Here is a 21,352-nt window from a genome sequence, read left to right on the forward strand (position 1 = left end):
AAGCATTCCCCTTAATTTTGTGTGGCAGAATCATGCTGGTTTCTGAAACCTTTATTTTGGGGAGTTGAGTTCCTTCATATTATCAAGTTTTTGTCATTTTCACTTGATAAGCAATCATCCATCTTGGTATCATTTTTACTTGTTGCAGTAGGTAAAACAAAGAAACCAGAACAGTGTCTCCTACTCTTCTGGGAAATTGGTTGGAATTTTCAAACAAGTGGTTAAATTGTTAGCTAACAACTATAAACTTGTTAGCATGTTGTACATGAAGATTGCCTTTGACTTCTTCCTATTGTGATGCTACGTTTTTCACTAGTTTGTACTATCACATTTGCTATTGAATATTTATAAAGCATGAAATGTTTTCTTACAGTTTACACCACACCTGCAGCATTCCCTAACCTTACCATCCGCAACCTAGCCTTTTGGTTCACTGCCCTTGCAGCCTCACAGTCCCTTCCTCTTCCAACAACTTCCACCACCAAAAAGAAAAAAGCATCTTTCCATTCCCACAGATCATCTGTCCACCTATTTCAGACCTCCCTGAAAGAATGTCAAATCATGGTGATCCAAGCAAGCGGTACCTCACTCCCTAACCAAGCTTGAAAGTTCTCAAGCGACCAAGCAGTCAACTCAACTATCACTACCTACCCTCCTCTTTAAACTTGACCACAACCCCTGTCCACTACATTAAGGTTCCTGACATACATGTGGCAGAGGATTCTGTCCACTACATAATGGAGAATCTTCATCATGATGTTCTTCTAAGTGGCCGTTACATTACCCTGGTAAGTGAATTTGTGATTACAGTTATTCACATGACACTCAAAAAGTTAAAAGTTTCCCCTTGTGCTTAAGTAAATGTCGGGTCAAGTGATCTTTCCTCCTATAACTGCTATGGCAACCATCCACAGGGCAAGTAAATGGTCTCTGCTACAATTGAAGTTGGGCATATGTTAGAACTGCTATAAATGTCATTCCACAAAGTCTGAAGAGCATATTATGAACATCTTGGGAGCATCCAAGACATAGTTAATTTCAAAGAAAAGGATGTCCAATACACAAGAATGAACAGGAAACACCACTAAAACTCCATTACAATACCTTACAGCTCTATTTTTTACAAAATGCTAGTCACAACAGTCATGGGCCACAAGAAAATTGCCGATTACATCATAATGACCAGAATTATGATTCACACACACGTAACAGTTAAAAGATAAAAAAAACAAATCTCTGAGATACATTGCGCGTGAATAAGGTGGAAAGGCAATAGCTTGATGGAGCTTCACAGGTGGTCCCCCACGCTGATACTAGTCCAATCAAGACCAAAACCACCCCTTTGCATTTTGGAGTTCTATACATGGGATCCATTGCTTCACACGCCATACTCAATTCCTGAAACCCAAACTCCACACAACTACCTAATCAACCAAACATAATCGTCAAATTACATTAAACACAAGAACAAACAAGGCACATTGGTTAAATAAAAGAACCCATAACTCCCTTGTGATAAAAAGTGAACAAAGGCCTCATAACCCTATTAATCCTGATTCTCTAAAATAACAAAGAAACTGGAAGTTCCCAAAAGACGGGTCAAAAAGTATCAACTTTGAAACTGAATTTTTGTTTTCTCTGAAATGAACTTCTAAACGTTTACCGCCTCAAAAAAAAAACCTCTTAAATGCAAAGGGTTCTCATTATAAGAAAAAGAACTTTCCAATCGGTTCCTAAACCGTCAAAAAAAAAAAACAAAAAAAACAAAAAAAAGAAAAAAAAAAGAAAAGAAAAACATAGACACCTTTTTAATCCTTAATTACCATGGAGAAGGCAGCGAATTGCGATGCCATTTTTCATTAAAAACAGAACTTGCCTCATAAACAACAAAAATAAAATTTACTGCATTAAAGAATTCCAAATGCTATCAATACCAAGGGTACATTTTGAAAACACCATTCAGCTCATTTTGTTAAATTGTCCCATACAGGCTAAACACCCATCTCAACCCGCTTATCACACATAACAGGAAGTTCAAATTTCTTACAAGACCTTAATCTTATTTCCATAAATAAACAGCAAGTAAATTCAATTGAGTTTTCATGATGATGTTAGATGACAATTCAATCAATTATTGGATTCAAGAAATAAAAATTTATTATGCATCTGCACCATTTCTGTGGTTTATAATATTTAACCACATTGATTCAATGGGCAAAATCATAACAAAACTAAATTCAAAAGAAAAAATACCTCTTACTTGAACTTTAAAAAGGAAAACTATAAAGAGGCTCGAGTCATAACAGAGAAGATATGAAAGTAAAGGGGAATTTAGTGCTCAGAAGTTGCAAAAAGAAAAACGCAGTGTGACCATTTCATAGCAATATGAAGGCCATTATGGCTGACACAGAGAACTATTTACACACATAAAAGTAAGAAAAAAACACAGGAAAATAACAATTTGTTTTTAAAAAAAACCAGAATAAACAGGCTTGAGTTATCATGCTCAGAAGTTACAAAAAGGAAAACACAGTGCGAATTTCCGATTAGAGAAGCACCATCGCAGTAATGAATCCTAATTGAGGAGCAAGTTGGTTACAAACATACCTCTAATCAATGGCCCTGCTTATGCTGTTTAAGATGAGCTGGCTTTCGAAAGCAGGCACCACATTCATCACATGCCAGCTTCATTCTTTTATTTTCCAGGATTTCCTCTTCATCTTTTTCAACCTCATTAACTTCATCCTAAGTAAGAGAGATGAAAAATTCAACCACAATATTCCAGTTAGTTTCAGGAGAACACCATAGAGATACAGAGTATTTGTAATAACTACTACTTTTTTTTTTCTGAGGAAAGGTTAACTTTTATAAATGAAAGTAAGAAAAATCCTATTAAATAAAAGAAGACCCACAAGATGGGCACTCAGACTCCAGGTAGAGGGAGATAGTAAGAGAACGAGATAGTACAGTAGAGACATAAAATAAAGTAAACCAAGTGAGAAGGAAACTAAAACAGGTATTAAGCTGCGGGATGGGAAGGCGGCTTGGGGGTGTAGAGCCCGTGAGAGTCCAAGTGAGAGCTGAAGCATGTTCTTTAAGAAAAAAGATTAACTACTTTGTATTTGTATTAACTACTTTACTATCAAAATACAAAAACTTCCATGGTTTACTGCAATGAAAATAGAACTACATGATATAGCTTAAAAAATCAATGGAGCATTTTCATTTGAGCATCCAAATCCCATTTTTTGGGGTTTTTTTTTTTTATCATCAATGAAATATGTGGACATTTAATTAATCAGATTTTCAAGATGCTAGCTTTAGATAAAAAACAGCAGATCACTTTGAAAAAAATAAAGCCCTTGATCCTTGATTCAGTTAATTCCACCAAAAAAACACGGAATATTGAAGAAATGGAGAATAAATCATTAAATGAAAGCAATTATATAATGCATACCTTGTGTTCAGAAAGTATATGAGATCTTATCAGAGACTTCTTAGACCTGCAAATTCCACAGATATCACAGTAATATCTCCTTATATCCTTAAATATTACTTCTCCTTCCATTTCTCCTCTTCCAAACCCTAGCTCCCAAACTATGACCACAACTGCATTGTAATGGCCACAAATTACGTGATTTAGACATGGTTGTGTCTAAAAACCCTATAATTGGACCAAACCCAAACAAATCAAAGCGTTCCTGCAAGTAGCTTAAGGGTTTAACATAAATTGTTCTATGAAAACCTAGACTCCAAAAGAAAGTTGGTGGACACCACGTCATCCTCAATGTAGCCCAAGATCCCCTTCAGCTTACCATCAAACTCCTCCCTGAAAAGTTATAATCACCACCAACAAGAGGTAATTATCCTTGTATATGGATCCAAAAAGGAAGACACCAAAGAAATGAGAAAACTTAAGAAATTATGTTATCACAAGTTATTCAAATAATAAAAACCGTTTCACTTAAAGAAGACCACATAGGACCCAACTGTATTTTGATCAGTATAGTGTGAATAACGAGAAAAAAGGTCTTTCCAGGTTTTTTATTCTTGAGGTACTGCATAAGAATTTGTTGAATACCAACAATTTCTTTGAATTTGAGGAGATCCATACTATACCTACAAGAATAACAATTACAACAACAAAGGACACACATGCATATATTAATGCATTTATGTGCACATAGTAAGGTTAAGTGTACCTCAATTTCTCACCATCCATGTTATCTCCAAGATAAACAATTAAAGAAAGAAAAATTATGGGATTTTGAGAGCATGAAAGCTATATACAACTGGAAACATAGCATCTACATTAAAATGATGGAATTTTTTCACTCTAAAAGAGGTTCAACAAAGCCTTAAAAACAAGTACGTCCACCTTGATGAATAGCCATGTACAACAGAATGTATCTTATAATAAAAATCGTGTTCAAACAATAATCTGAACACACCTAATATAAGCGGAGGAATATACCATGCACTAATGTGTACACTCTTGCTCTCATGTGCACATAACAAAGTCGGATGCATGATTTCTTTCCAGATAAAGGTATTAGAAAACAAAATTATGGAAATTTGAGAGCAAGACAACTCCTTACAGCTGGATCTATGGTACTCCAAACAAACTAAATAAACTAAAATTTGATGATTGATGAATACAAATAATTTAAAGAATGATCAATACCAAGCTACCAAACAAGGAAAGTGAAAAGATGGAGAATTATTGCACTATAAAGGCTGGACAATAATGCCTCGTAAAAAAAAAGGCACGCCTGGATGAGATGTGATGCACAACACGAGTCAACTCCTTTTGATAATTGTATGCAAGGACTTAGGGTTGACCAAAAGCAAGTGGGCCAAGAGGGAAAATGGGAAAGCAGTAGTTAATATTGTTTTGGATTCACGAATTAGGACTAGGGTTCTATGCATTAGGTATTTTTAGGCTATTAGTGAAGGTATTGCAGTTGATTGATAGTGAGAAGGAACTTGTAACAGATCATATTTATAAAGCAATTGGATTTCCAAGGATGAAATAAAAAAATATTAGGCAATGATGAAGCTAAGTATGGTCCTTTTCTGAAACTTATAGAAGAGGAATTGAACTCACGGCTTGTGAGGCCCCTACAGTTAGGTAAATTGAATACCAAGCATAGGACTCAACAGTCCAACTGTTTTAGGGCTAGATTCTATGTAAAAATTAGAAAACATATTGAGACATATATCACTTTAAGAATACGTAATATATAGTCCATCCATAGTCCATTAGTCCATAATTTCATACATTTCAAATTCAAAAATCAAAGATCAACGTTCAAACTTCAAACCATTAGACATTAGAGTATTAGACCATACACCATAGTCTGTACCATAATCCAAACTCCTTGCACACCATAATCCATACATAGTAAAAATAGGAAAATATAACCCAAGGCGAAAGACATAGATTCATCATCAAGAAAAGGAAATAAATAACGCATAGGACATATCAAATGTTCCATAAGTCCATATCTAGTATCCATACATAGGTACAACGTACATACACATAACTAAAGGGCTCGGGTTATATCCAACTTTCCAATTGGAATCACCACTTCTATTAGATCTCAAAGAAGACATCTTCAAATAATCCATGTAATATAAAAAATAAAAGTTTTCGCTAACCTTAATTGCTCGATCTTCAGATTTCCACCTTTATATGGAAATAACAAAATATCAATTTTTTTTAGCTTTTACAAATGGGGTTTAGGTTTGAAATGAACCTAAACCTCATGTTTTAAATACTTAAAACGGAAAAAAATAAATCAAAGTTCATCCATAGTCCATTAGTCTATAATTCCATGCCTTTCGCATTCAAAAATCAAAGTTCAAACTTCAAACTTCAAATCATTAGACATTAGAGTATTAGACCACACTCCATAGTCCATACCATAATCAAAACTATATGTAGTCCATAGTTCATACACAGTAAAAATAGGAAAATATAATCCAAGACAGAAGACATCGATTCATCATCAAGAAAAGGAAATATATAACACATAGGACATATCAAATGTTCATAGTCCACAACTCCACATGCACTCCTCCATACTCAAGAAGTCCATATCCATAGTCCATACTTAGTTACAACTTACACGCACATAACTAAAGGATTCTGGTTATAGCCACCTTTCCAACCCAAACCACCACTTCTATTGTATCTCGAATAAGACATCTTAAAATAATCCACACAATCTAAACAACAAAAATTTTCAGTAACCTTGATTGCTTGATCTTCAAACTACCACTTTTGAGATGTTGTCTAATCTCAAAATCTTCTACAAAACCCTCTAATAAGTCCTAAACAATCTCCAAAACTAAATATAAACTCAAAGGATTATGTTTGGAGCAATTTCTCGAAACTTTGAGAAATCCTTGGATTCAATGGAAATCACAAAATACCAATTTTATTGAGATTTCTCTCTCTCTAAAATGGATCAAATGGGTTTGGGTGTGATATCAAACTAAACCTCATGTTTTAGACAGTTAAGATTTTTAAAAAAATATCAATGTACATCTGTAGTCCATTAGTCCATAATTCCATACATTTTGTATTCAAAAATCAAAGTTCAAACTTTAAACCATTAGACATTGGAGTATTAGACCATACTCCATAGTCCATACCACAATCCAAACTCCATGCACTCCATAGTCCATACACAGTAAAAATAGGAAAATGTAATCCAAGACAGATGACATTAATTCATCATCAAGAAAAGAAGAAATAAGTGACACATAGAACATATAAAACGTCCATAGTTCACAGCTCCACATACACTCCTCCATACTCCATAAATCCATATCCATAGTCCATACATAGTTACAATTTACATATACAAACTAAGGATTCAGGTTATAGCCATATTTCCAACCCGAATATTCACTTATATTGGATCTCGAAGAAGATATCTTAAAATAATCCACGCAATCTAAAAAAAAAAAAATTTTCACTAACCTTGGTAGCTCGATCTTCAAACTACCCACCTTTGATGTTTTCCTATCTCAAAATCTTCTAAAAAAACCCTCTAATAGTCCTAAAAAATCTCTAAAACTAAATCTAAACTCAAAAGGTGATGTTTGGATCGATTTCTCAGAAGTTTGAGAAACCCTTCGATTCAATGGAAATCACCAAAATACCAATTTCCTTGAGGTTTCTCTCTCTAAAATGGTTCAAATGGGGTTTAGGTGTGATATCAAACTTAAACCTCATATTTTAGATACTTAAAATTAAAAAACTAAAAAATCAATGTTCATAAATCCATATCCATAGTCCATACATGGTTACAACTTGCATAAACATAATTAAAGGATTCAGGTTATAGCCATATTTCCAACCCGAATCTTCACTTCTATTGGATCTCAAAAAAGGCATCTTAAAATAAACAATGTAATTTAAAATAAATACAAAAAAAACAAAATTAACTAACCTTGATTGCTCGATTTCAAACTTCCACCTTTGAGATGTCCTCCAATCTCAAAATCTTCTAAAAAGGCTCTTAATAAACCTATAAAATCTCCAAAACTACATCTAAACTAAAAAGGCGATGTTTAGATCGATTTCTCAAAACTTTGTGAAAACCTTCGATCCTATGAAAATCACAATATACCAATTTTTTTTTGAGGTTTCTCTCACTCAAAAATGGTTCAAATGGGTTTTAGGTTGCATATGAACCTAAACCTCATGTTTTAGATACTTAAAATAAAAGAAAAAAGTATCAAAGTTCATTCATAGTCCATTAGTCCATAATTCTCCTAGTTTGTCCCTAACTTATATTATGTTTTTTAAAGTTCGAATTGTTGATTAAACATTTATTTAATATGTCTATACAAAGAAGAGGAACAAAATTGAGAAAACGAGATTGAATAACATTGTCTTCATTCAATATTACCAAAGCTAAAGGAGCACTATCAGGATCACAATGATAGGGAGGCTCTTGTTGTTGATAATGTGAATGATAGTAGCGAGTGGATGGTTGATGATGGGGATAATTAGGTACGCCCTTGAGAGAGATTGACATCGAGCCAAGTTCATAAGGTTCTAGGACACCATTGAGCTATGTGCAAACCACTAGATCTAAATCCCAAAGGAAGGGGACAGGTTGATGAGAGTGAGAGAGTAGCATGAAGAGCAAGAAGCAAACTCGGAGGACGCAAGGGACAAAGATGAGTATGTTGAGAAGGGGGATGACTCTAATGATGATGGCAATGGAATCGTCATCATCTTCTATTAAGGTGTGATGATGAATATGTAATACTGAGTTGATCCAATGCGAACATCACGCCTCATGTTTTAATGGTTCATTATTTTGAGTTTTGTTTGCCATTTTCTTTTTAATGTGTTAACTTTGCCTTAGAGTTACCTATTGTCCAATGTTGATCATGAACAATGAAATGCAACTTTTTATGGATTTGGGGCCAGTAAGCCTCATAAAGTTATGGCATTTCAAATTCAAGTTTCAATCTAATTCATGTATAAATTTCAAGTAGCAATTAAATAACAACATAAGATGCAAAAGCTCTAAAAAATGACATTCAAAGGTGTTTGGGGAACATTTTAGGGGTTTCAATGTCCATGAACTGCCGCTATGAACTTCCCAGAGGGCTTGAAGCCCATAACTCAAACTAGGGCTCCGTAGGTTCTTGGACTCCAGCCTAGACGACCATGACCCCTAGCCACCTAGGTACCTACCTCTGTTTTTTTTAGCATTGGAGGAGTAGTTTCTAGAAGGGTGTAAGGGAGCTTGTGAGGCTTTTAAGAAGATAAATGATGCATGGAAGATCATCATCCACCACATGAATCCTATTCCTCTATGCTTCTCCATCAACGGTCATACCCCCAATATGGCTAAAAGGCACTATATCTTTTCTTATTACTTACTATCCATGTCCTTTTAGGCCTTCCCCTTGCCCTTTTAGGGCTTTCCACTTGAACCAAATTGCACCTCCTAACAAGTGCTATATTAGGTTTACATTGCACAAACACAATGCACTTAAAGTCTTCTTTACCTCATCTTCTCGCCTATTAATGCGACACCTAAGTTCCCTCGTATGTATTTATTCTTAATTATTTCCATTCTTGTCTTACGCATATAACACAGATTCAAGATTCATGATAAATGTGGCAAAGTTTAATGATGGCTGCCTACTTAACGTAACCCGCCTCCTTTAACCAAGCTTGGGACGAGTTAAAGAAAAGTTTAACCAAGCTTGAGACGAGTTAAGTGAAAGTTTATGGTCCTCACTCATATGGGGAATAAGTTTCCCAACATTTGCAAGTTATTTATGGAAATTGAAGTTCGGCAGTCAAGTGCTTCAAAAGGAGTAGCATATATTGTTCTCATGTTCAAGGATATCAATGCAGACATGGCTACACAAATAATTTACTGTGGTTCCATATTTGCTTTTTATATCCAACATGAATAAACCCATATTGCAGCACCATGCATCCTAGTTAGGCAGGAACAACAAGGAGGTCTCCAAGATAGTGGTAGGTCCGTTGCAGGGGATCTTCATCCCATTGAGGAGATAGACAAGCAAGGTCAATTACAAAATATCATTCATGGCTCATCACCATCCAAAGTCCATTAAATGATCATGATTATCTTATAGTGTTTGAAAGTCAGTTACAGTATATCATTCATGGCTCATCACCATCCAAGGTCCATCAGACAAGCATGATTGTCTGATAGTGTTTGAATTTTAAATTTTTTTCTACAAACTAGATTGACCTGAAATTTTGTGGGTGTGTGTGCCTTTGTGCACTTAAACTATTTAAAAATTATCAAAATGATAAAAATGACCAAATTACCTCTATAAATGGATTGTGCTGTGTCCAACTCAATGACTGTGAAACCTTTGTGGGATAGAGCTTAGTGGATCGTTATGTGGTAATAGAATAGCACGGTCAATCATGTGAGCAAAACCTCCCACTTAACTTGGAACTTGTGCCTTGAGAGTTTACTTGTTGTGTGAACACTGACAAATTTTGAAATTTGAATATCCCATCAGATCATAACAAAGGCATATCTCCATGCGTTCATATCATATCTTAGCATGTTGCCATGCACACATATCTCATCAGAAGCTTGTTTCCATACACACATATCTCATCAGAAGCATGTTGTCGTGCACACATATCTCATTAGAAGCATGTTTCCATACACACATATGCACACATATCTTATCAGAAACATGTTACCATGCACACATACCTTATCAGAGGCATGTTGCCATGCACACATATCTTATCACAAGCATGTCTCATATGTAATCCCAAGAAACATCAACATTTCTATATCATACATATAGTCACAAGGGACATCACTATGTCATACTATCATGCATATAAATTCAAAAGACTTTATTATGTCAATTGCGGGCCATATATCAATGTAGTAGATATCAGGAAACAACAATATCGTATTTTCAAAATATTCTTAAATTCATTAATATGAATTCATATGAAGCAATTCATAGTAATTACTTGCACATAACACTTGCACATAACATTTGTATTTACACATAGCACTTGCTCATAACACGTGCATATAACACTTGTACATAACACGTGCACATAACCCTTGTACATAACACATGCACATAACACTTTTACATAATACGTGCACATAACCCTTGTACATAACATTTGCATATACTTGCATATAACATTTACAGTATCTAGAATTTATGCTGCAAGTATTACAATTAAATACTGAAATACATAGAACTTGCAGTTTTGGAAATATTACAATTAAATGTAGAAATATCTCTGGGATTATTATAAAAATATCAATTTTCTTCGAACAATGATTTTATAGGAACAATGAATCCACTTACCCATAAAACTTACGATATTTAAAAGGTTTTGGGTTTTCAGTTGACACCAACGATAGCCCAAGATTCCCACCATGGAGGAAAAAGGTTTTGGGTTTTCAGTGGGATCGTTTCAAAATGCATGCAGAGAGAAAGAGAAGGCTGAGGAGATTAAAATTGGAGAGAGATTGAGAGGAGATTAAAATAGGAGAGAGAGAGCTTCTTTTTCTTTTTTTTTGTAACAAAATGGTACACCTCAGTGCAAGGTGTCTTATAAACAATAGAGTGGGGTGTAAAGCTGCCACAAGGTGCTACAAAACAAAAGCGTCATGTAAAAACATCAAATAGAGAGTGGTGGACCTAAGGTCCACCGCAATGAAAATGAACCATCAAATGTTAAGAAATAGTTTATCAATAAATTATGGTATATTAACAATAATATCGCATTATTTATATTAACAATATAGAATTAGTAATATATTAACAGTACATTATAGATTTATTATAATTTAGGGTCATCATAAGACCTCCTTGAATGAATGTCAAATCATGGTGATCCAAGCAAGCAGTACCTCACTCCATGACCAGGCTTGAAAGTTCTCAAGCAACCATGACGTTAACTCCACCATCATTACCTACCCTCCTCTTTATTCTTGACCACAACCCCTTCGTCCCATTTCCTAAATCAGAAGACATTCTGTTCCCCACGTAAATTAGAGTTCGAGATAGAAATATGATTAACATGTTATAAGACATTATTCTGGAATTTGCATTACCAGGGTTTAATTAACTTGAAATCAATCTGTTCATGTATGTCACAATCCGTATTGAGATTGCTCATTAGAAACATTGAGTCTATAGTAGCTTGAAGAATAGTGAGGCTGTTTAGGGTCTTCCACTGCATAGTTGCACCTCTCCCAAAAAGTTTGCTAGTTTGAAGAGCAGACCTTAATTCAGGTACAAGTTTGGTAAAATTGAACTCCAAACATAAATGAATTTCACAAATAATGCACGAGATAACTAAATTTGAAGAACTACAATCCCTACAAAAGGGCTTCTTAGACAAAAAATGAGACACAATGTCACAATATCTTGTCCAATTCAATTTGCATGAATGCTGGAACAATTCGGACCTAATTACTGTGTTCCCTTGTTTTGGGGAGCTAGCAGAATTGTCATATCATGTGAGTTTTATTTGATGCAAGTACAAACGCTGCTAAGTGCTAACAATGATTTGGAAGGTGACTCAAGAGAAGATTCATCTTAAAGTGAGAATAAGTTTACATAAAACAACAATTCACATGAAGTGACATGTTAATTCTTATTAGTGAAGTGAGGGACCCAATTCCCATATGCATTTGGTTGAATGTTGAAACACGCCTCAACAAATATTCCTATGTGAGGCTTAAGATGGAAGACAAATTCAAAAGCTATAAAAAGAAATATAGTAATAGCTGTAGAGTGAAAAGGATACATCTACATAAATTATTTTCTTGAACTAGTAGAAATTGAAAGGATGCCTATCATGCATGAGATGATTAAAAAAAGGAGGATTTCAAAGTAGACCATGAGAAATTCTCAAGTCCACTTTCTCATGTTATTAGTAATACAAAATGTACTATTTGGACTACATGCCTCGCTTATGTCTCTCTCGTGTTCATACTTTTATTTTTAAAGGAAGTGGTTTATATATATATATATATATATATATATATATATATATATATATATATATATATATATATATTAAAAACGCTTATAGGCAATTTTGAACAGTGTTTCGCCCCCCCATGTACATGCTATGGCGATGGCAGTTTATTGAATGGAGCTGCAACTTGCGACGCGTGGTCCGTGGCGTTTCCGCCGCCGTGGACATGCTATGCTCGTGACGGGGGTACCGTCATAGACATGCTAGCTCCATAGCAGTCTTTAATCCTCCAAAAAAATCTTCATTTTTCCCCATAGGTGTTGCGTAGGAGGCAATATATATATATATATATATATATATATATATATATGGGGAAATGATATCATGTCGCTATGCCATTATAATATAATGAAACCACAGTTCTAGAAAACCATGTTTGTGGTATTTGTATGACCCAAATTTTGCACACTCTATTCATCTCAATAATCAATCTAAAAAGAAAATGTTAATTTACAATTTATATATAGTCAAAATGATTCATCTCCAACAATGAATCTAGATCGTCTATTTAGTAAATTTCAAGATCTAGGCCTTGAAATGACAAGAAAGTTATCTAAAAATTTGGAAAAAAAATGATCCTAAAGGCTAGATCTAAGCATCTCACCAAAATGGACGGCCTACGTTAATTGGGCTAAAATAACACTTTCTAGGTTATGTTTTCAAAATATTTTTTTTTGTGATTATTCATTAGAATGAAAAGAGTGTATATATATTTTTTTTGTGAGAAAAAAAGAGTGTATATTTTAAAATTTGGATCAAACAAATGGCCATAACATGGTTTTTGAAGATTGTTTCATTAGATTACTATACAACCGTTACATGAAGTCACTCCTCCTATATATATATATATATTTGGGGTGCTTCCCCTGCACTTCCATATACATGTAGATGTAGTTAATATATACAAGATTGCTTCTAGGTTGCTCCCTGAGCAATGCTCCCAAGTGCTCCAAGGGTACGGAGCTTTAGCTAAGTGCCGATCTAGGCTCCCACACTCGCACCCGTACTCGCTCCCGCTCCCAACAACTATGGGCCTTCCCTTTGCCCTTTTAGAGCCTTCCATTCCACTTGAATCAAATTGCACCTCCTAATCAGTGTTGTATTGGGTTTGCATTGCATATGTCGAGCCCTCCTCTTATTGCCTATTGGAGCCACCCCTAACTTCCCTCAAATGAACTCATTCCGAATTCTATCCTTTTTTGTCTTTCCACTCGTAAACCTCAACATTCTCATCTCAACGACACCCATCTTATAGGGTATGTTGTTTCTTAACCGCCCAACATTTTGCCCCATAAAGCAAAGCTGGTCTCACAACTGTCCTATAGAACTTCCCCTTCATGATTGACATCCACTACCCATTTATCTAATGGGAATGGTTTCTATACTTCCCCTACAACATAGAAGATATATGCCTCCCCCTCCATCCAACCATCCAATTTAAATCAAGTGAGCCACTCACCGTTTGATCTAGATTCGATGCTTCAGAGTACTTTATTTTTAATTTCTTTATATAAATTGTGTGACTATGAATTTGGTGCATTTCACCTTCCCAATGGGCCGCACCAAAAAAAATATTAAAAAGAATTTTTCGATACAATATAATGACCAAAATACCCCTTGAAATTTTTAGGGGTATTTTGGTTATTTTATATTATTGGGACTATTTTTTTTATATTTTTTACAACTGCGGGTTTAAGAGAGGAGTGGACACCCAAAATTTGGTGTCAAAATATTTTGTAAAAAAATAATTAAAAATAAAACAGTATAGAGACATGACATTGTGATTAGAGCCATCTCTACTGTCCATTTAGAATGGACGGTTGGATAAGGGGAAGTATATAAGTTTTATGTTGTAGGGGAAGCATAGAAAGCTTGCCCTTATCTAATAGGAAAAATGGTAGATAGGTATAAAAGAAAAAAGTAACTCTAAACGATGTGTCCAGGTCAAACCATTACTATTACCAACAACATCTACTTTCATTTTATCCATCAATATCACTTCTATCAATGGTAAAAATAACAAGAAAAAAGAAGAATAGAGAAAAATAGAATTAAGGCATCCATCGATACCAATCTATCAAGGTTCTATGCCAACGACCTTAGGGCGATAAAAGACAGAAAGTTTTAAGGCATCCAACCTAGAACACAATTAAGGCATCCAACCCAGAACGCAATTAAGGCAAAATGGAGGCAGCCTCAAATAGAGGGGAGAGATGTGGAGTAAAAGAAAAACACAATTAAGGCATCCAACCCAGAAGAGATAGAAAATGGTTAGACGCAAAAAATTGGGTCATCGAGAGAAAATAAAACATTCTCTAGGAAGAAAGTTTTATGGATCATACTAAATCTTTTTCTTGTAAACTGTAGATTCAGTCCTATAGTCTAAGAGTTTAGAGCTTAAATTGTTGAGAATTTCTCCTAGGACATTCTGAAGAAATTTTAAACCCAATATACAAAACACATGACAAGAACAGATAAAATCAGCTGAATCATAAAAGCATAACAAAATATGATGAGCTTCATAGTGCAAAATCAATTATAATAAAAAAAATGGAAGAGATAACAAACAAAAACAATGAGGAAAACCTATAATAGCACAGATATAAAGAAGATTGTGGTGAGAAAACATAAAGATGCAAAGGTTAAAAACCATCCAAGAGTAGGCACTCCATTTGTTAGCAAATTAGATCCCAAAGTCCCTCGAGTTCTTCTCTAAAGCTAAAAAAAACGCTTCGATCTCACAAGGTTTCATGTCCTACCTCCTTGACCTCTACCGTCTCTATAATCACCAGTGTTCGGCCAATGCATCAAACCTAATTGTTCAAGGAGGGTCTAAGGTTTACAACAAATATCTTTCTAAATGGGTTTATACTTTTTTCAAACACTTGGACCCGAAAAAAAAAAAGAGGAAAAAACAAAATAGAGTTAGTTAAGGATCTTAAAATATTTTCGTCCCCATAGATGTTTAACAAGTTCGTTAAAAAAACAAAAAAGTTCATCACATGCCTCATTTGTCCGTAAGCTTAGATGTTGTATTATGTGAAAAATCTATTAAAAATAGTATTCATGAGGAAACTACCACAGTTTCCCAATGTTAAAGAAATGAATGGGTTCATGTGTGACAGACATTCATGGTTAATACTAAGCGATGTTATAAAACTTTGCTTGGGCCTTAGACTCGGCTCTTGCCTGAGAAAGTAACTCGAACAAGTACCAGGCAAAGTGGACTATAGATGATATACATATGCAAAGGTCAGAAACCATCCAAGCATAGGTTCTCCATCTGTTACCAAATCAGATCCCAATTTCCTCAAGCTCTTCTCAAGTTCTAGAAAAAAGCCCCGATCTCACAAGGTTTCATGTCCTACCTCCTTGAACCCTGCCATCTTTGTTATCAGCATTTTCGGGCAATGCACCTAACCTCATCATTCATGGCGGGTCTCAGGTTTACAACAAGTATTTCATTAAAGGGAATACCTTTCTAAATTGGTTTATGCTTTTTTCACACACTCATCATAAAAAAGAAAAACAGGAAAAAAAAAAATAGAGTTAGTTAAGGATCTTAAAATATTTTTATCCCCATAGATGTTCAGCAAGTATGTAGAAAAGAAAAAAAGAAAAAAACATCACATGCCTCATTTGTCCATAAGCTTCTATGCTGTGTAATGTGAAAAATCTATTAAAAATGATATTCATGAGTAAACTACCAAAATTTCCCAATGTTAAAGAAATGAATGGGTTCATGTGTGAGCATTTACACAATAGCCATGTGCATGTGTGTGTGACAAACATTCATGGTTAATACTAAGCAGCGCTATTCCACTTTCCTTGGGCCTTGGAATCAGCCTGAGTAACTCAGCCAAGTGCGAGGCTGAGTGGACTAGGCCTGTACATGACCCAAAAGCCCCTTAAAAAAAAGATTTGTTAAAATGCTAATAAGTAAAATAAAAACTTTAAACCCGAAACAAAACTAAAAACATGTAAGGAATCCAAATAAGCTGAAAAGAATATAACAAATTGGATTAGAAAATATCGTTTAGGGTTGGAGATTCCAAATAAATTCCAAAAACATATATAAAAAAATAGGGCATTTGACAATAAAAACTCACAAACCATGGTAAAGCATATCCAAATTACATATACATAAATTGATCCCACCAGTTTATATAATTCTTATGTTTTTTTCGTTCTTTAATGTACCCTAGAACTAAGGCAGGCCAAAATCTGATAGAACCAATGCCATGAACTAGAAAGAAGAATTGATAGATGTAAAATTCATGAAACCATCAAATCCAGACAGTCCAAAAGAGCCAGGAAAGACAAGAGAAATGACATATAGGTGTTGTCAATACGAGTTGACCTTTGTTTTGCATGGCATCTCTTCAGGGTGTGCATCCTTGTTGAGGCTTTGTTGAACCTCATTTATAGTCCAAAAATTTCATATATTCACTTCTTGTGTTTCGTGAATAAGTTTATTGAGTTTAGTTGGAATGCAACAAACCGAGTTGTATGGAGCAGTCTTACTCTCAAAATCCCATAAATTTCTCTCTAATACTTTATCTAGAAAGAAAAGATGGGGATGAGAGATTAGGATGCATCTAACCTTGCTATGTGTACATAATTTACAAGGAGATATTAAGTGAGAGGCTGAAAGCTGTAATGGCCATGAACCTATAGAACCCAAAAAAAAACCTTCAAAATCCAAACTACAACCCAAACAAATGTCACAAAACAAAAACCAAAGAAATCTATGAAAACCATACAAAAGAGAGCTTTATCAGAAAGCCACCTTCCTGTTGGTGGTATAAGACCAAGGTGCTAGATACGCAATCTTTTAGAAAACTTTTTTATTGTATTAAAACTCAAGGGTTTAAATTTATGAATATCTCAATAGAAAACCACAATACATAAATTCCGGCCCTCAAGCTTGGTTTATACACATTTGAATAATAAAACTTCAACCCTAATAGGTCCCTTACAAATCTTTTACTCAAAAATATAATTAAACTCCATATAATGTCCAAATACTCACAATGTACATTGCTATGACATATTACATGACTTGCACTCAAAATTCCTCGTTATATCAAACTTACATGATAATTTCATCTTCATTCTACATCCTCATCATGTATAACAATGTTTTATACACATCATACATTTGATCATAATAATCCAATGAGATTTCAATTCACATAAACAACTAAGCATAGCATTAAAGTTCATACCACAAGCTTAAAGAACAATCTTAGCATTCACATAACATACTCAATTCTATCAATTGTAAATCACTAAGGGACTGTTTGATAACACCCCAATATTGTGATATTATAAGACAATATAGAATCTAAAGAAACTCTTAATTTTAAAAATTTACATGCCTTGTTTGATAGAGTCAAATCATATCTTTTGAGATTCAAATAACGCCCAAAAATCCGAATATCAATCCGAATTTTGCGGCATTCAATTTCCACATCAAAATTTTTGCATGCGTCTCTCCCCCAACAAAGATCCTACCTCTCTCTGCCGAGATGAAAAAGCAGTGGCAAGCATGCTAGGAATCCTTCCTTTCTCTCTCTAGAAAACCCAATTTTGAACATAGGCTGCTCCCCCCTATTTGTTCTTGGGGCCCCTTCTCCACCACTAAATCTCAGACCCCAATAGAGCTCCTGCTCATCTCTCTCTTCTCTACACTCATGCCTTTTTTCTCAATCCTGTACCTCGATTCCAAAAAGTCCCCATTGCTTAACCTCTTAAGATTTCCAAAACCTCTAAGCTTGGGTAGGCTGATTAACATGGGCATGAGCTCGAATATTGTGTTAAAAAGGTATATATTTTTTGTGGGGTTGTTGAAGAAGAGGAGGTTTGAAGAGTGGAGGTCGTTGCAGAGATTGTAAATGGTGACCATGTGAGCAGCTGCGGAGATTAGGTGTTGGAAACCAGGGCTTGTGAAAAGGGCATGGGCATGCCTTGCCCCCCTGAGAGAGAGTGGTTGAGTTGAGAGAGAACGAGATAGTGCAAGAGTGCAGGCAATCGGGCCTATAGAGAAATAGCTCATGGAATTTGAGTTACAGATAGCCGTCCGGGAAGTCGTCCGGGAAGTGGCCTTTCTGGATGAGGATCTAAATCTTCATTATTACCATTACACGGCATGTCCACTAGATAGTTGTCTTGAAAGTGGCTCTTTTGGAAAAGGGTGTATGACATGTATATGTGTAGAAGTGATGATTTCCTGCAACACTAGACTGTGTTGGAAGGACCCATGGAGCATATTGTTGAAATGGGGCATGAAGTTGTCCTCAAGGATGGACCTGTAATTTATGGTCTAGAATCGTATCTTCTTCACTTTATTGATTGAATTTGATAGTCCAATCATGAACCCTTATCAGAGGTTGTGGGTCATAGTAACTATTGGGTCAGTTTGATAAGGTGTAGTGAGATACGGTCTTTAGAGATGATAAGTCCTCAATATATTTGTCATACTCCTAACTCTATGGATCCTTCACATCAAATTTTCTTAGATATGTTTAAATATGTTAATTATTTTTTGGATAATTAAAAAAAAAATTTAGACCTCTCTAAGTATTTTATTTTATTGAGAAATTAATTTTAACTAAGAAAAATCAACTTCTAGATTTATTTTAATCAGAGAAAAAAATAAAATATTTTGAGATTTCATAAAATTATTTTATTATTTAAAATTATGTTTAAAGTATTTTGGACTGATTGGGGTACATTGGGCCTACCATATTATGGGACGTAGGCCCCACATGGCCACCCTATGGGTGGTGTGCCCCACCTCCTCTAAACTTTTCTAAATTGAAAGATGACAATTATGCCATATGTTGACTTGATATTTTAGGAAATCTTTTGTGCAGAGATTTTGATTGATTTCAAAATAGGGAGGTGTAAGAAATTAATTGTGATTCATTTCAAAATAAGAAGATATAAAGAAATTAATGTGATCGATTTATTACTTTCTTTATATAATATTTGTTGGGAATGGAGTTATGGAAACTGAGGGATAATGGTTCTACCTCATCCTTTTAATCATAATGGCTGATCTAAAGACTGAATGTGTGAGATCTCTTCACCCAACATATCTCCAAGATCAAAAGTCAAGATTATGTCTCACAAAGATGACAAAACCCTAACCTCATGAACCCTGACCTTTATTCTATATAAACTGGTTATGGGTGGGGCTCATTCTCTACACTTGATCTCTCTCTCTCTCGCTCTCTCTCTCTCTCTGTGTGTGTGTGTGTGCTTGAAGGACTGACACGCCACTCTCTAAATATCTCTCTCTTCTTCTTCTCCAAACTTTAGGGTTTAGGAAGGAAAACTAAGCCAAGGGGTGGCATGCTCAAGCCACATACCCTAGCCCTAGGTCTTGGCCTCATGTTCATGTGTTGAGCCTTGGTCAAACATATATTATGTTATGCTCTCTACTGGTTTTTGCCTAGGCATTCCAAATTTGTGAGACAAATTCTTGGACTTAGATCCCGTGTGCCATTGGTGGAGGAGACCCGGTGTGGGGTGTGCTAAGTCTTTGGGGGTAACCTAAGGCAATGTATAAGGTATTCTCTTAGTTTATGTTCTTTTGATTCTATTGCATCTTTATTTCTAGATCTGTATTTGGAACGTATTTTAATTTTAATGGGAAGCAAGTGAGAGTTCTTGACATATTTATTTGGTTCATATTGTATTTGGACACTTGTGAGTGATTTAGGTGGCAATACAATAAGAAAAAATCGAAGCATGTTAATTGGGCATGAAGGGCTCCGGCAAAGGGATTATAGGTTACCACAGTTACCCTTCTCTTTTAATGATGTGTCTATTAAAAAAAAAAAAAAACCAAGGAGAACATTTCTTAAGTATTTAAAAACCAAGAAAACAGTGGTAAGATAGAAATAATTGCAGATGAGCCTTCAGTATTATAAAGTTCAATATTGCCACTGTGATCTAGAAAATTTGGAAAGCCATCAATAGTTTTAAAAGAACTAGGAAGAACTAACAGAACCAAGACCAGTTCTCAATAACTTGTTCAATACATTTTTCAGAAGGTAAATATAGTGGCAAATGAGTTGGCTAACTCGGAATCGGATGCATCTAGAAATAAGTCATAGCTATATGAAACCATAGTTTGTAGTCTTTTTTTCTCCATGAAGAAACTTTCCTTATAGTCAAGTATCTTTATTAACAAAAAAAAATAAAAAAATAAAAAACCACTAAATGGCAGAGGCTTGTCAATTTTAAAAGGTACAATCTTTGAAAGTTCACAGATATGTTGCCAGTAAGGAAACAGAATAAATACTACTCTAAAATTGATAGATACCACCCTTATGTTTCCAAACCAACCCAACTCTGAATGACAATTACATCTGATTTGGATAAAAAACAAGGAAGAATAAAGGTTCCATCTCCCATCTTGAAAATAACATGTCCTCTTAATACCAGTGAGCCCTATATTTGCACAAGTTCACATGTTGATGCTCCATTTCTCATTGCATGCAAGAAAAGAATTATAAAAAGAGAATATATCCTAAGGTAAATATGCATTACCGAGAAAAGCATCATGCATCTCTTGTTTTATGTTTCATCTTCTACCAAAAGACTTGACTATTTTCACTTTAGACTCCGTTGTTTAGATGATAAGCCTTCTAACACATATTGACATCCAGCAGCAAGCCCCACTCATGGGCATGCATATAACCCTACAAATCCCATGGCAACAAATGTTCATAACTTCACATGGTTTGGTCCAGCAATAGCATGGTTAGTGCTTTAGAATATTGA

General features: G+C 34.9%; 2 long non-coding RNA genes and 1 pseudogene across 3 annotated transcripts; all 3 read right to left on the reverse strand.

The window, feature by feature from the left end:
* Positions 1 to 579: 579 nt before the first annotated feature.
* Positions 580 to 3,651, reverse strand: LOC148782159 (transcription factor IIIA-like; annotated as a pseudogene). Its single transcript, XR_016056661.1, has 3 exons — positions 3,458 to 3,651; positions 2,608 to 2,745; positions 580 to 930 (listed from the first exon to the last, which is right to left on the reverse strand). The product of XR_016056661.1 is annotated as a transcription factor IIIA-like (transcript).
* Positions 3,652 to 3,697: 46 nt separating this feature from the next.
* On the reverse strand, positions 3,698 to 18,647 carry LOC148782160 (uncharacterized). The gene is made up of 4 exons (XR_016056663.1): positions 18,074 to 18,647; positions 9,845 to 10,011; positions 5,662 to 5,689; positions 3,698 to 3,829 (listed from the first exon to the last, which is right to left on the reverse strand). It is a non-coding gene; the product is annotated as an uncharacterized LOC148782160 (long non-coding RNA).
* LOC148782161 (uncharacterized) lies at positions 11,072 to 11,777 on the reverse strand. The gene is made up of 2 exons (XR_016056664.1): positions 11,625 to 11,777; positions 11,072 to 11,545 (listed from the first exon to the last, which is right to left on the reverse strand). It is a non-coding gene; the product is annotated as an uncharacterized LOC148782161 (long non-coding RNA).
* Positions 18,648 to 21,352: the final 2,705 nt, after the last annotated feature.

The sequence above is a fragment of the Amborella trichopoda genome, chromosome 5 (genome assembly GCF_054954075.1).
Source record: "Amborella trichopoda isolate Santa Cruz 75 chromosome 5, AtrichopodaSantaCruz75HAP2 v2.0, whole genome shotgun sequence".
NCBI lineage: Eukaryota > Viridiplantae > Streptophyta > Magnoliopsida > Amborellales > Amborellaceae > Amborella > Amborella trichopoda.